General features: G+C 36.1%; 1 protein-coding gene across 1 annotated transcript in view; it reads left to right on the forward strand.

Moving 5' to 3' along the window:
• Positions 1 to 13,244, forward strand: part of LOC134813462 (BTB/POZ domain-containing protein KCTD5-like) — an 80,349-nt gene that overhangs the window by 59,460 nt on the left and 7,645 nt on the right. The window lies entirely within an intron of this gene.

Below are 13,244 nucleotides of genomic sequence, written 5' to 3' on the forward strand. Positions count from 1 at the left end.
GTCGCAAAGCTACCATATACTTTTAAAAACCTCGTTCGCTAACCCTTGTCCTTGACTCTTATGTGCATTCGGCATTTTGAGTCATGGATCGGGAAAAAATGGTTAAAGCAAAAACAAAACATTTTTGTTCTTATATTGTTTTGAATGACATTGTGACCCCAATTGTTGTTTCACCTGTACCGTTTATACGATACAGGGTGCGGCCCCCTGTATCGTATAAACGGTACAGTTGATTGACGATGTCAACCCTTCCAGATCGTTGCTTTGCAGAACAACGATCTCGATGCGAAGCAAGAATGCTAGTTTGCGCGGCGCGTCGAAGCGGCGAAGTCCTCCAAACGGTACAGGTGAATTTATTTTTATATAGCGCACGTCGGTTCAGTCGATTAACAATGGACAAGAAAATAAAAAAGTGACAATTAAATTAATGCACTTGGATAGAATGATGCACCTGATATGGGTATTATATTGAAAATATTTACTGTCGGTGATCAACAATTTATTTTTCCTAAAAAGTTATATCATATATAGCATATTAACGAACTTACAAATACATTTTGCGTGGTGTATTACTTCGTTCACCCGTATGATTGATGGATTGGGACTCATGACTTACAGAGAGAGACTGGATAAGCTGAACCTCACATAACAACCCTGCTTGAACGCAGGGTTCGTGGAGATCTCATTGAGATGTTCAAGATCCAGGAAGGCTTTGTGGGTTATGGTTCCGATTTATTTGGTCGTTCTGGTAGGACCGTTGCTGCTAGATCAAAGACGCATAGATTCACCACAAATGAGACTGATTTCTTTGCCCAAAGGGTCTTGCGCTATTGGAACAGTCTTCACCTAACCATGTGCTTTCGCGCCACTTCGGGCGCGCTTGTTTTACCGCCGTGAGGCGGGCGCGCGCTACTGCAAGCGCAAGGGCTCTGGATAGAGCAAGAAAGTCTACCACCACTTGTGAAAGCTAGTGAGTCGGTTACTGGTTTCAAAAGGGGATTAGATGCCTTTCGGCTTCATGGATATCAGGCAAATAAGCTTGGCCACTACTGGGAACTGTCATATATATGACATCTTTGATAGGATAGATGTGTCTGTGTCTAATAGGAATAGTTATGTAAGTTATATGAAAGAGAATCCATTGGTAGCTAAGAGGAAGAAGGTTAATATCAAAGGTATTTAGTTGAATTTTTTAAAAGTTTGTAATTATATGGTTTCAAACGTAAAGTGTTCATTTTCAAGGAATTCCTTTTTGGTATGCCCAGAGAGGCATTATTTATAATGTTATGTTATGTTATGTTATAGTTATACGTACTGCAGAATATCAAATTAAAAAAAGCCCTCTTATCGCAGTTAACGGTAGTTATCGGATAATATTTGTGAACGAGTTCAACTACAAACTAGCAAGCGTTTTACGCAGTACAGTATAAATTCAAGGAACAAGAAAACAATTTTTTTTAAAAAGATCCCTCAAACATCACACACTTCAAACAAACACCCAGACTTTATTGTAAAGGCAATGATGAGTGATGTTCAAAATCTGACCATCCTCGCCCACCAACTCAATCCCAAACTCATTCTTTGCTAGTTCCTCAGCCCACTTAACCCACAGTGGTCCACCAGGCTATAATTGAACCAAAATCGAGTGTCATGAAATTCTGTTTATTTATTTGTTATTTATCATAAATTATCAGCCGGTACATATGCTGAAGACGATAATTAAAAATCTTTCAAAATGTGGAAATGATGTACGATAATATCAACGATTTTTTTACACAGTCCGAAATTCAAGCAATTAGCAGTAAAAATTGGCCTACATCTGACTGGATATTCATAAAGCAGTCTATATATGCATTTACTTACTCTTGTTGTTGCTGTTGTACGTGTTGAATACCTGTCTAATGAAAAAAAATTCATGTTGATATCTATTTTGGTTGATTTTTCATTTACCCTCAAATTTTAGACCCACTTTTAAACTAACATTTTGGTTTTAAAATTAAAAAATGTTAGGTAGTGCGCTCGAGTGCACCTAAACCACCTATGGCATCCTAAAGTTCAGATAATTATCTAACTAGCCATAAAAAATTCAACCTGGGACAAGCTGGGACTTTTTTTTAAATCAGCCACGCCCATATTTGGTCCCAATTATCCCATTTATGCAAAATCACCTTAACAAGCCCAAAGCCATGCTTTGGGGTGCTTTACTTGTAGCTTCTAGTCTCCTGAACACAAATATAAAGTTTTATCAAAATTTGAAAAAAATTGGTTGAGTTATGAGCAAAATACTATATGACCATATTTGGGCATACGCGCCAATTTTGATAGATTTTTATAGATTTTAGCCCATAAATTGGCCAATTATCAATATTTTTGGATGAGACAAATTTTATATGTTAGGTAAGTTTATACTTCACATTCTCTATGAATATCAGCTCAATATCTACCTAACTGTGGATTCTGTGTTCAAATAATGGCAAAAAATGAACAAAATTGCCCATAACTCAGTTCGCGACATTCGCGAAACTGATTTCGCTCAAAATAATGTAACTCAATAGGGTTTCAATATTTTTTTATGAAATTTTCAGAATCAACGTAGAATTGCCTAAGGACCTTAAGTTGTGGAGTAGAATTTTGAGTCAGGCCTTTTAAACAAATTTAGCGGCCAAATTCTAAAATTTTCAGGGTATTTTTGGAAAAAATCAATTTTTTGATTTCTCATTTTCAGCCCTTCTGGTATATTTTGAGGTCTTGTAAATGCTTTAAAACGTCTTTTTGGGCGAAAATACTCCAGAAAACATCTCCTGAGACAACAAAATGACCTAGAAGGGGTCTATTATAGCCTGACCCCCCTTCGCGGACCACTGTGTAACCGCATCAGCATCTACATTCTACATTCATGTTTACCCCAGCCAATCTCTCCCGGTTATGACTCACAGAGTAAGCCCGAGAGTCTATCTAGGGCAGACAAAGCCTCTCCAAGGTAATCCTCCCCAAATCCCACCTTCAATAAACTCCGAGCAAATGCCTCCTTGTTCTTCAACAGAGACTCGTAATTTAACTGTATGACCTGATATCTGTCCTGTCTTGAGTTTCAAACATATAAGCGTGGATCTGACTCAGCACTAGGAAACACCACACTTCATCACCTTAATCACGTTTTACCTTCTCCCAAATACTTCGGTAGTTTACAGGAAACTTGGATTAATAGCCCAATTCCCTGCAACTTCAAAATATTTTTCTGAGCCTACAAGCTTTTTAAACGATAGCACGGTCGGTTGAACAGAACAAAACATGAACATTTCCTTGATTCCAGGCAAGGCTTGGTGTAGGAGAGGGAGCAGGGACAGGGTCTGAAGACCCCAAGGCTTAATGAAGTACAACTTGTCAGGATCAGGACAAAGAAGAAGAAAGGTTGCTCTGACGATCTCTAGATACTCCACGGTTTTACGACTAGCAGGGTAGTCCTCCTTGTTGAACATGAGAGCCAAGTGGAGGACTGGAGTGGATTCTGAGAGTACCACACTCTGGTTAGTACTGAACATCATAGCTGCAACTAGAGTAGAACCACATCGTCATGGGTTATGTAAATAAGAGATGTTTTTAATACCGTCCCTCTCTGGTTTGCTTCTTAAATACTGGAACACTGTACTGTGAGAAGCAGTCAAGACCTCCTCTGCTGCAGAATGTTGGATGTTGTAAATGAAGGGATATTTCTCTGTGTTGAACTTGAAGATGTCCACCTCTGGTTCGGTCCTCACAAAACAAACTCATCCTCTGTAAAAATTTGTTTCTCTAAACAGAGTAAAAGAAAACAACAATTTCAAGAAAACAACAATTTTATTTAGTATCAATTAAAGCAGACAAAAATATATTTTATATATATATAACTAGCACGAACTTTAGATCAGATATCTTAGGGGACTTGGAGTAGCAAGAGATTGACTAGAAGGTATATACCTTTTACAAAGATACGTCGAGAAGAATCCAGGGTGATACAGGATCGGAGAGTGCAGACCAAAAGTTTACGCACCCACCTTTGCCTCCTGAGTTCTTGGTTGGATAGAAATTTATGCAAACTTGGTCGTTTATACTCCAAGTCCCTTTCTTAAAAGAAGTAGTATTAACTATGTCTAGAGTTAGCTTCGTTCAATAATAACAATATCAATATTATCAATATCAATACCAGATAAACCTACCGAATAAATTATTAAATATCAATCAATTAATTCATTCCGATAAGAAATTTTATAAATTTAGATATTTAGTATCTAAAAACATTACAACAAATGGTTAAAAAATGGTTAAAAAGCGCCCAAAATCGATTTGAAAGATTTTCTGTCTATAGTACAATCATGATAGTAATAGTAAGTGTGCGCCGCTGCAATTAGACTTGATTACTGCAATTTAAAATTGTTTGGAGTCCAAGTATCGTTTAAGTCAGCTGCCTGTGCTTGTATTAATAGTGCTTTTGTTCTCAGTTTTATCAAGCTAATGGACGTTTCTAAGCAATTGCTTGAAGTTAAAATTTTTTTATGAACAGCGTTCCAAAGCTTGGCTGCATTAAACAAAAAGGTATTTGATTTATTTAAGAGAATAACCGTGAGACTCGTTGCACGGTTTGAAATGTTGATAGCCTCATAAAGGGAGTATGGGCAGTGGTACTTGATAATCTTAGAAAATTCTAAGATGCAGTGATATTTGTACAAGTTTTGAGCCGTAAGTATTTTTAATCTATTAAAAATGGGTTTTGTATGTTCCTTTTCAAAGTGTTTATGGTCTAGTTTTTGCATACCGTATGGTCTAGTACGTGCACATGTTGATTGTTTATCTAAATATGAGTCAAGGTCGCCAAAAAGGATCCTTATACAGTGCTTCTGTGTGATGAAAAGACTATCATTGGACCGTTCTTTGAGGACAACACCCCACACACTTATACCATAACTGAGATGTGATTCAAAAAGAGCATTATATATTTTCAAATATAGTTCAGAAGGTATCGAGTGCCGAATTCTGCAGATTGCACCAGTCATAGATCGCAGTTTTTTACGGATGTAGTGCATGTGGGCAATCCAGTTTAGCTTACTATCTATAACAACACCTAAGAATTTGGTATCCTTGACTTTAGTAATAACCTTACCATTGATGAATATTGATCTAGATTCATCTAGCAGGATAGCAAATGGTCTGGTCCGTGCACAGGTGTCATCATATTCAGAGGCAGGTTTAAAATGTATGTAGCAGCATTTGGACATGTTGATATGAAGTAGATTACATTTCATGTAAATCGAGACATGTTTAAGTACTAAGTTGGCTTTTTTGTATGTTGCTTCTCTAGATGGTCCTGATATGAAGATATTAGTGTCATCAGCATAAAGTACAAATTTCACCTCACTGTCTGAAAAGCAGTTTACTATATAACATACTGCTTTCTGTTAGTCAAATAGCTTTTTAGTAAGGCAAGTGCTGTGCCCCTAATACCGTAGGAATTTAATTTGCATAAAAGAATATCGTGATCAAGGGTGTCGAAGGCTTTGCTCAAGTCAATGAATATCCCTAGGACATGTTTATTGCTTGCCAGAGACTTAGTAACGGAGTCTATAGATTTGTGTAGAGCATGGGTGGTAGAATGGCCTTTTCTAAATCCAAACTGTGAGTCTGTTAGTACACCTTTAGATGTGAAGAAATTATAGAGGCGTTTATAAATAACCTTCTCGAAGATCTTTCCAAATAAAGGTAATATTGATACAGGCCGATAATTTTCAATGCATTCTTTATTGTCTTTCTTGTAAATAGGAATAACTTTACCAGTTTTAAAAATACTTGGGAATGTACCACTTTGTATACATGTGTTGTAAAGCCTAGCCAAAGTACCTGCAATGAGTTTTGCCGGTTTTTTTACAACAACTACAGGTATGTCACTGGCCTTACCATTTTGAAAATCTCGGATCACCTCGATAATCTCGTTTTCATTAGTTTCTTCCAGGTATATGGAGTCAGATACCGAATTAGACATAAACTGAGCAAATGATTCTACTGGTTCCAGAGAAATACTATTGTTTGACAGTACATTTTTATTGAGATTACTTGCAAGAGATGTAAAATATTCACAGAATTTGTTAGCAATTATTCGTCTGCAAGTAACTCTCTGGCCATCTATGACAAAATCGTCTTTACATCTAGATAAATTTTTGCCACGGAGTTCATTTATAATTTCCCAGGTCTTTTTTGAGTTCATGCTGTACTTCTCGAATTTTTGAGTATAGCACATAGCCTTTGCCATCTTTATTGAGCTCTTGAGAAACTTGTCGAATTCCTTGTAGTATATGTGCTTGTTTGGATCCCCATCAGGTAGTTTTAATGTACAAGTCTTCTTCCATTCGAAATACAACCTAGCTTTCTTGTCGATGGAGTTAATGAGGCCCTGGGTGATCCAAGGGTTGGTTATGCTGTTACGTTTAGTGGTTCTAGGAGTTAGAAGTTTGCAAGACAAATCTATCTTTTCTTGAAATAACTGCACGAAAGAGTCAAATGTGTTACAGCTGTGGTGGAACCTATCTATATCGTTTTCTATTTCAAGACAGAGCTTCTCTAAGTTAGCATTACTATAGTCGTAGTGTATAATAATTTTTTCTGATGAATCAGGTGTTGGCACAGAGTCAGGGGAAAGTTCAATAAGAGTGAATATAGGGTGATGGTGGGAGATCTTGTCAGATATCACACCAGAAATAAGGGATTGATCTACGACATTGGTATGGATATTGTCAATACAGGTCCTGGAACAGCCAGGCATTTGGTGAGTTGGTAATGATATGGTTGGTATGAAGCCGTTGTTGAATATTATTTCTTGAAATTTGTCCTCTGATGGAGATGGGTCGTTCAAAATGTTAACATTGAAATCACCAAGAATATATACTTTTTTGCCATTCAGTTTTGAGAGAATACATTCATACGCTTTGTTGAACATCTCAAGTGATGCGTTTGGGGGACGGTATATAACCCCTACGACAGTTGGATCTTGCAAGCTAGTGATTGATACAAACAGTGATTCTATGTGTTCATTACAGAGAGATAAGTCAGTGATTTTGTTAAAGTTAAGGGAATCGTGTAGGTAAAGACACACTCCTGACCCTTTACCCTTGAACTGGTTTTTCTCTTGGCAAAAGTAGCGTGATTGGTAACAAGAGGAGTATCCGTTAAGCTGATACAGAGTTCCATTTTCGGGATTAGTGTTTGTTTCTGCAAGGCCGATAACAGAGAATTTGTGGTCGATACAAGACAATTCAACTGCAAAGTTGTCAAAGTTTGATGCATTTCCATCAATATTTAGAAATAATTTGGACAAATATTTAGCTGAATTTTTAGGTAGGATGGTGGCATTCAACTCTGTTATTGAGAATGTTTTGCAATTTTCAAGAATCTTTGAGCTATTGTAGATTGATTGATTGAAATAAATTTTCGTGCACATACAGAATGAATGGTTGATAATTTAATATATATGTAGACCAAGGTCTGTGCACGGGATGCTTCCTGGAAGAATCCAGTTCTTTTAGCGGGGCACCCTACCTAAAGCCAAATTGAGATATAATAATCATATTCCTAGAGAAATAATCAGAAATCGAATACCAATCAAATAATATGATATATAGGAGTAGTAACCATATTTACTATGCAAAATGCCCCAACCACATAGTGTAAAGTTATATAGAATTCAAATTCCATATCATCATTAAACCTCAATAGTCAATATAATAGCCCAAGCAAAATTAAATAACTTCTTATATACCTTACTGTCATACTACAAATTAATTAAACATTTGAAATCTGTTAACCAGAGAATAAATTTCTAAACCTAATGCAAGTGAAATAATTTAGATGCAATAATGAATGCCTAATGTGAGTATCATCTGTCAATGTCCTTGTAAAAAAGTCTGTAAAAGAGATATGAGTAACTAATATAGAAGAAAAAACAGGAAGTTGTCGTCTGTTGAAAAATAAATAAAATATCTAGAATATAAATTAGAATATAAAATAACATTCAGTCAATGTGTCGTTAATAAACTGTACAATTATCAAATGTTAAAACTGGGTGATACAGTCACCAAAAATAAATACTAAGTATAATAAGTAAATAAATTAAATGTGGTCTATAAAACTACCACTAGGTATAATAGGTCAATAAATTAAAAGTGGTTTATAAAACTACCACTGTGCGAACCCTTCCTCCAGTTAAAACATGTCAGTCATGTGCAAAATCAATCAAAAAAAGGTAAAAAAAGGGAAAATCCTTTCGATACATCAATTATATATGCCTCAGATTTAAAAGAATTAGAAGATACTTAGTTATCGTCGACTATGATTGCAGTGTAAAATTTGTCATATGAATTGTCGACGGTATAATTAGGGTCTGTTGTTATAGATGAGAGTAGCTGTTTCTTATACGAATCACTTAAGCTTTTAACATCGGGCAGATTTCGTAGATCTGTTGGAACATTATTCCAACATTTTGCCCCCAAGTATTGAAAGTTTTTATGTGATGTTGATCTATTAACATATAGGTTGCAGCTTTCGCCGCTCCTACTACCTCCTGATATGTAACTAAATTTGTTCATAAAGTTTGTAGGACAATTGTCATGGATGATTCTAAACATATAATTTGACAGATGGAGTTGTCGTCTAAGATGGAGTGGTAACCATTTCATGTCTCTATAAACATTAAGGCTGCTCTCTGTTTGTGGAAAGATAGATTCAATATAATTAACTGGCTCATCATCAATGAGGCCATTGTTTGCAAAGTGGGGAGCTTGGTAGAAAGGGTTATACCGAACGATATCATTGGCATCAGTGCATATTTTGCAGTATGTTGCATCTCGAAATTTGACTATGTTATCATCAGTTTTGCATTTTTTGTGCATTATTTTGTCACACATCTGACAAGTTATGAATGGATGTCCAGCACGCACAGGTCTATTGCAGCAGCAGCAAATTTTGCATATTAGTTTGGCTATCATGACATAACTACGGATCTACGAGAACGTGGGGAAAATCTTTTTTGGGCCTTGGTAACATCACTGAACAACCTCCCATCAACAGGGCTACCTAGGATCTTATGGGCAATTGCCCGGGAGAGTTTAAAGATACCACTTGACCCCAGGTGGATTGGGTCATCCGGCTTCTTGTATCTACAAAACTGCTTGTCCAGTAGACCCTCCTCATCAACAAAACTATCAAAATCTAAAGTGCCTATTCTAGTATTAGTATTACAGTACCCAAATAATAAACTATTAAACTCCATGGCTCTGTCATTCAGCCAGGAGGACCTAGTTGGAAGGATGGGTGAAACTATAACTTTAGAGTATGGACACATATCACAAATATTCTTGAGCTTCTTTGTCAGCTCATTAGCCCAATGTTTAACATCACCCCCTCCCCTCTTGATATTATTTACACCACAGTGTACTACAACGTTCTTGTATCCTACACAAAGAAGAGGGTCTAACTGATCTATTGTGAAACATTCAATTCTTTTCCCAGGCAGTTTGTGACCAAATGTTCCTGTACCAGCCCCAAATTTGAGGAACCGGGTGTTTGAATCACCAATAATCAATGTCGCATTAGTAAAGAGTCACGTCTTCTCTATCCAAATAGGAAACGTCTTTTAAACCCATAAACTTCTGGAGGAAGTAGCTTTTTTTATTAATCATGGCATAAATAGAACATTTAAAGTAACTGTCCACATGTATTTGATTCTCAAAGTCTGTAGTAGTAAAACACATTTTTTAGTAAAACAAATTTTATTTCATACCCACAATCAATTCATATTTAGTTCAAATATTTAAAGTCAAAATAACCATTTCACATAAGTGGTTATATTATTATAAAATAATTTGTGATAAATTAATAAATTAATTTACACTCAAAAATGAACAAAATATACACAATTTTTACCTAGTGCAACACTGGTTCAGCGTGCGGCTGATCGAAAAAGTTTGGTTTGCATTTACTAACTACAGTGTACAGCGTACATGAAAAAATAACTGACTGAATCTTTTAATACTAGACACAATTTAATTCAGATGTTGTTCAATGAGTTAGCCACAAAAATGTTCAAATTATGTAGGAGGGTAAAGGACACAATTGCTAGTAGTGCTTCTTTGTGCCCGTAGACCAGGAAGTAAACTCAATAGTCAATATATTATGTTTAGTTGACTGTTATTTATGATCCTAGAAAGAAATTTACCTACACTGCAACTGCTACCTTTCACAGTTTAAACATGGGAGTGTATGAATTCTGATCTCAGTTGCAATAGGCATGAGGCAGACATCACTGGAAAAGTTTTTTACTTAATAGGAATGGAATTTTCAATATTAGATTTTTATTCCTTAGTCAGTTTTATCATTGATTTTGTTGTTTCTTCAGTTCAAATTCATTTTTTGTTTCTGGTATTTTGTTCTGTATTTTGTAGACAATATGTGTGATGATGTGATGTCATAAATTTAACTTTACTCTACTCTACTCTACTCTACTATAATCTAATCATCTACTCTACTCTACTCTACTCTACTCTACTCTACTCTGTACTCTACTCTACTCTACTCTACTCTACTCTACTATATTTCTCTTCTCTTCTCTTCTCTTCTCTTCTCTTCTCTTCTCTTCTCTTCTCTTCTCTTCTCTTCTCTTCTCTTCTCTTCTCTTCTCTTCTCTTCTCTTCTCTCTTCTCTTCTCTTCTCTTCTCTTCTCTTCTTCTCTTCTCTTCTCTTCTCTTCTCTTCTCTTCTCTTCTCTTCTCTTCTCTTCTCTTCTCTTCTCTTCTCTTCTCTTCTCTTCTCTTCTCTTCTCTTCTCTTCTCTTCTCTTCTCTTCTCTTCTCTTCTCTTCTCTTCTCTTCTCTTCTCTTCTCTTCTCTTCTCTTCTCTTCTCTTCTCTTCTCTTCTCTTCTCTTCTCTTCTCTTCTCTTCTCTTCTCTTCTCTTCTCTTCTCTTCTCTTCTCTTCTCTATTCTACTCTGTACCCAATCGATTAAACCATTTTGCATGCTTCACAGCTAATATTTAACTTAATTTTAAGGCAAGTGTTACTATGTCTATGGTTTACTGGGCAATTAAAGGTTTCCTGGACAAACTGTCAAAAATGTTACAATTCATTGTATGGCTGCTCTATGGACCTCGAAGGAAAGATCTTGTAGAAGGCAGTGTACAGGGATATGATATCCTTGCAGATATGAAGCCTGGGTTTGCAATGATTAATGAAAAAAGCTTCTTCCTCCACAAGTTTGTTGGTTTGAAAGACGTTTCCTATTTGGATAGAGAAGACGTGACTCTTTACTCTGTTACAGAGGATGAGTTTGTATTTGTGAGGACCAAACCCGAGGTGGACATATTCAACACAGAGAAATATCCCTTCATTTACAACATCCAACATTCTGCAGCAGAGGAGGTCTTGACTGCTTCTCACAGTACAGTGTTCCAGTATTTAAGAAGCAAACCAGAGAGGGACGGTAAAAACATCTCTTATTTACATAACCCAGGACGATGTGGTTCTACTCTAGTTGCAGCTATGATGTTCAGTACTAACCAGTGTGTGGTACTCTCAGAACCCACTCCGGTCCTCCACTTGGCTCTCATGTTCAACAAGAAGGACTACCCTGCCAGTCGTAAAACCGTGGAGTATCTAGAGATCGTCAGAGCAACCTTTCTTCTTCTTTGTCCTGATCCTGACAAGTTGTACTTCATTAAGCCTTGGGGTCTTCAGACCCTGTCCCTGCTCCCTCTCCTACACCAAGCCTTACCTGGAATCAAGGAAATGTTCATGTTTCGTTCTGTTCAACCGACCGTGCTATCGTTTAAAAAGCTTGTAGGCTCAGAAAAATATTTTGAAGTTGCAGGGAATTGGGCTATTTCCAAGTTTCCTGTAAACTACCGAAGTATCTGGGAGAAAGTAAAACGTGGAAAAGGTGATGAAGTGTGGTGTTTCCTAGTGCTGAGTCAGATCCACGCTTACATGTTGGAAACTCAAGATAGGACAGATATCAGGTCATACAGCTACGAGTCTCTGTTGAAGAACAAGGAGGCATTTGCTCGGAGTTTATTGAAGGAGGTGGGAGTTGGGGAGGATTATCTTGGAGAGGCTCTGTCTGCCCTATATAAAGACTCTCAGGCTAACTCAGTTACTCATAAAACGGAGAAAGTAGCTGCAGTTAAAATGAGTATAGATGCTGATGCAATTAGGTGGGCTGAGGAAGTAGCAAGGAATAAGTTTGGGTTAGAGATGGTGGGGGATGATGGTCAGATCTCAAACATGACCCATCAATGGTTCAAATGAAGTGAATGATGCTGTGCAATAGTTTGATTGGTGCTGACAGAGCTAGAGGTTCCCTACACAGTAAAACAAAGTTATATAAGTAGTACACAAATTAAATTTTTAATCTTTTTATAATCAAATATTTATGTTATACCTGATTTGTTATGCTTGATTTGATATAATCTTTTTAAACATGTTTTTGAGCATTGTTAAAACAATTATTAAAAAATAGTTTTTTACAATAACTGTTTGCTATATTAAAATTAATGAGGTATTTTTATGAAAATGTTGATGATCTTATTATTCTGTTTTGATGTACGATTTGATTTAAAATAGTTTAGCTTTTCAATCTATTTTGCATGTACTCATGAAAAATACAATTACAAAACTTTGAATTGTATTTTTTCTGTTTAAAATTAAAATATAGTTATATTGTAATGATTCATATTATGCAACTTTAATTGATCTCAAGCCTTGTCTAACCCCTCAATCCTTCAACCTATAATCTGCTTTCCAGTAACACCATAACAGTTTCAAGTCCCTTATACACCATGAGCAACAATAGCTACACACATACTAAAAAAATGAACATCTGCTACAGAACGATCATTGTAACCATATGCATATAATTGTCACAACCTATCATTTAAATAGCTGATATATTATGAGGTATAAGTGTATAAGGGTATAAGTGTGCTTCAAAGTACTTCTGCATAATTACTACCCTTACAATGAAGAATTTGTGATCATGATCTTCGGTAATACTCCTGTTCGCGTTTACATTTCTTGTCCTGTTGGAATTTTAATTACAGCTTCATAATTTCTGGTTATTTCACAGCCCACTTTCATTTGATTTTTCAAATTCTAGGTTTGTAGAATAAGAATGAGACAGAAATAATTGGGAAAGGATTTTTGACTTGAATATGAATGCAGTTTTGAATAGGTG

The sequence above is a fragment of the Bolinopsis microptera genome, chromosome 3, assembly GCF_026151205.1.
Source record: "Bolinopsis microptera isolate Bmic1 chromosome 3, MBARI_Bmic_1.0, whole genome shotgun sequence".
Taxonomy (NCBI): Eukaryota; Metazoa; Ctenophora; class Tentaculata; order Lobata; family Bolinopsidae; genus Bolinopsis; species Bolinopsis microptera.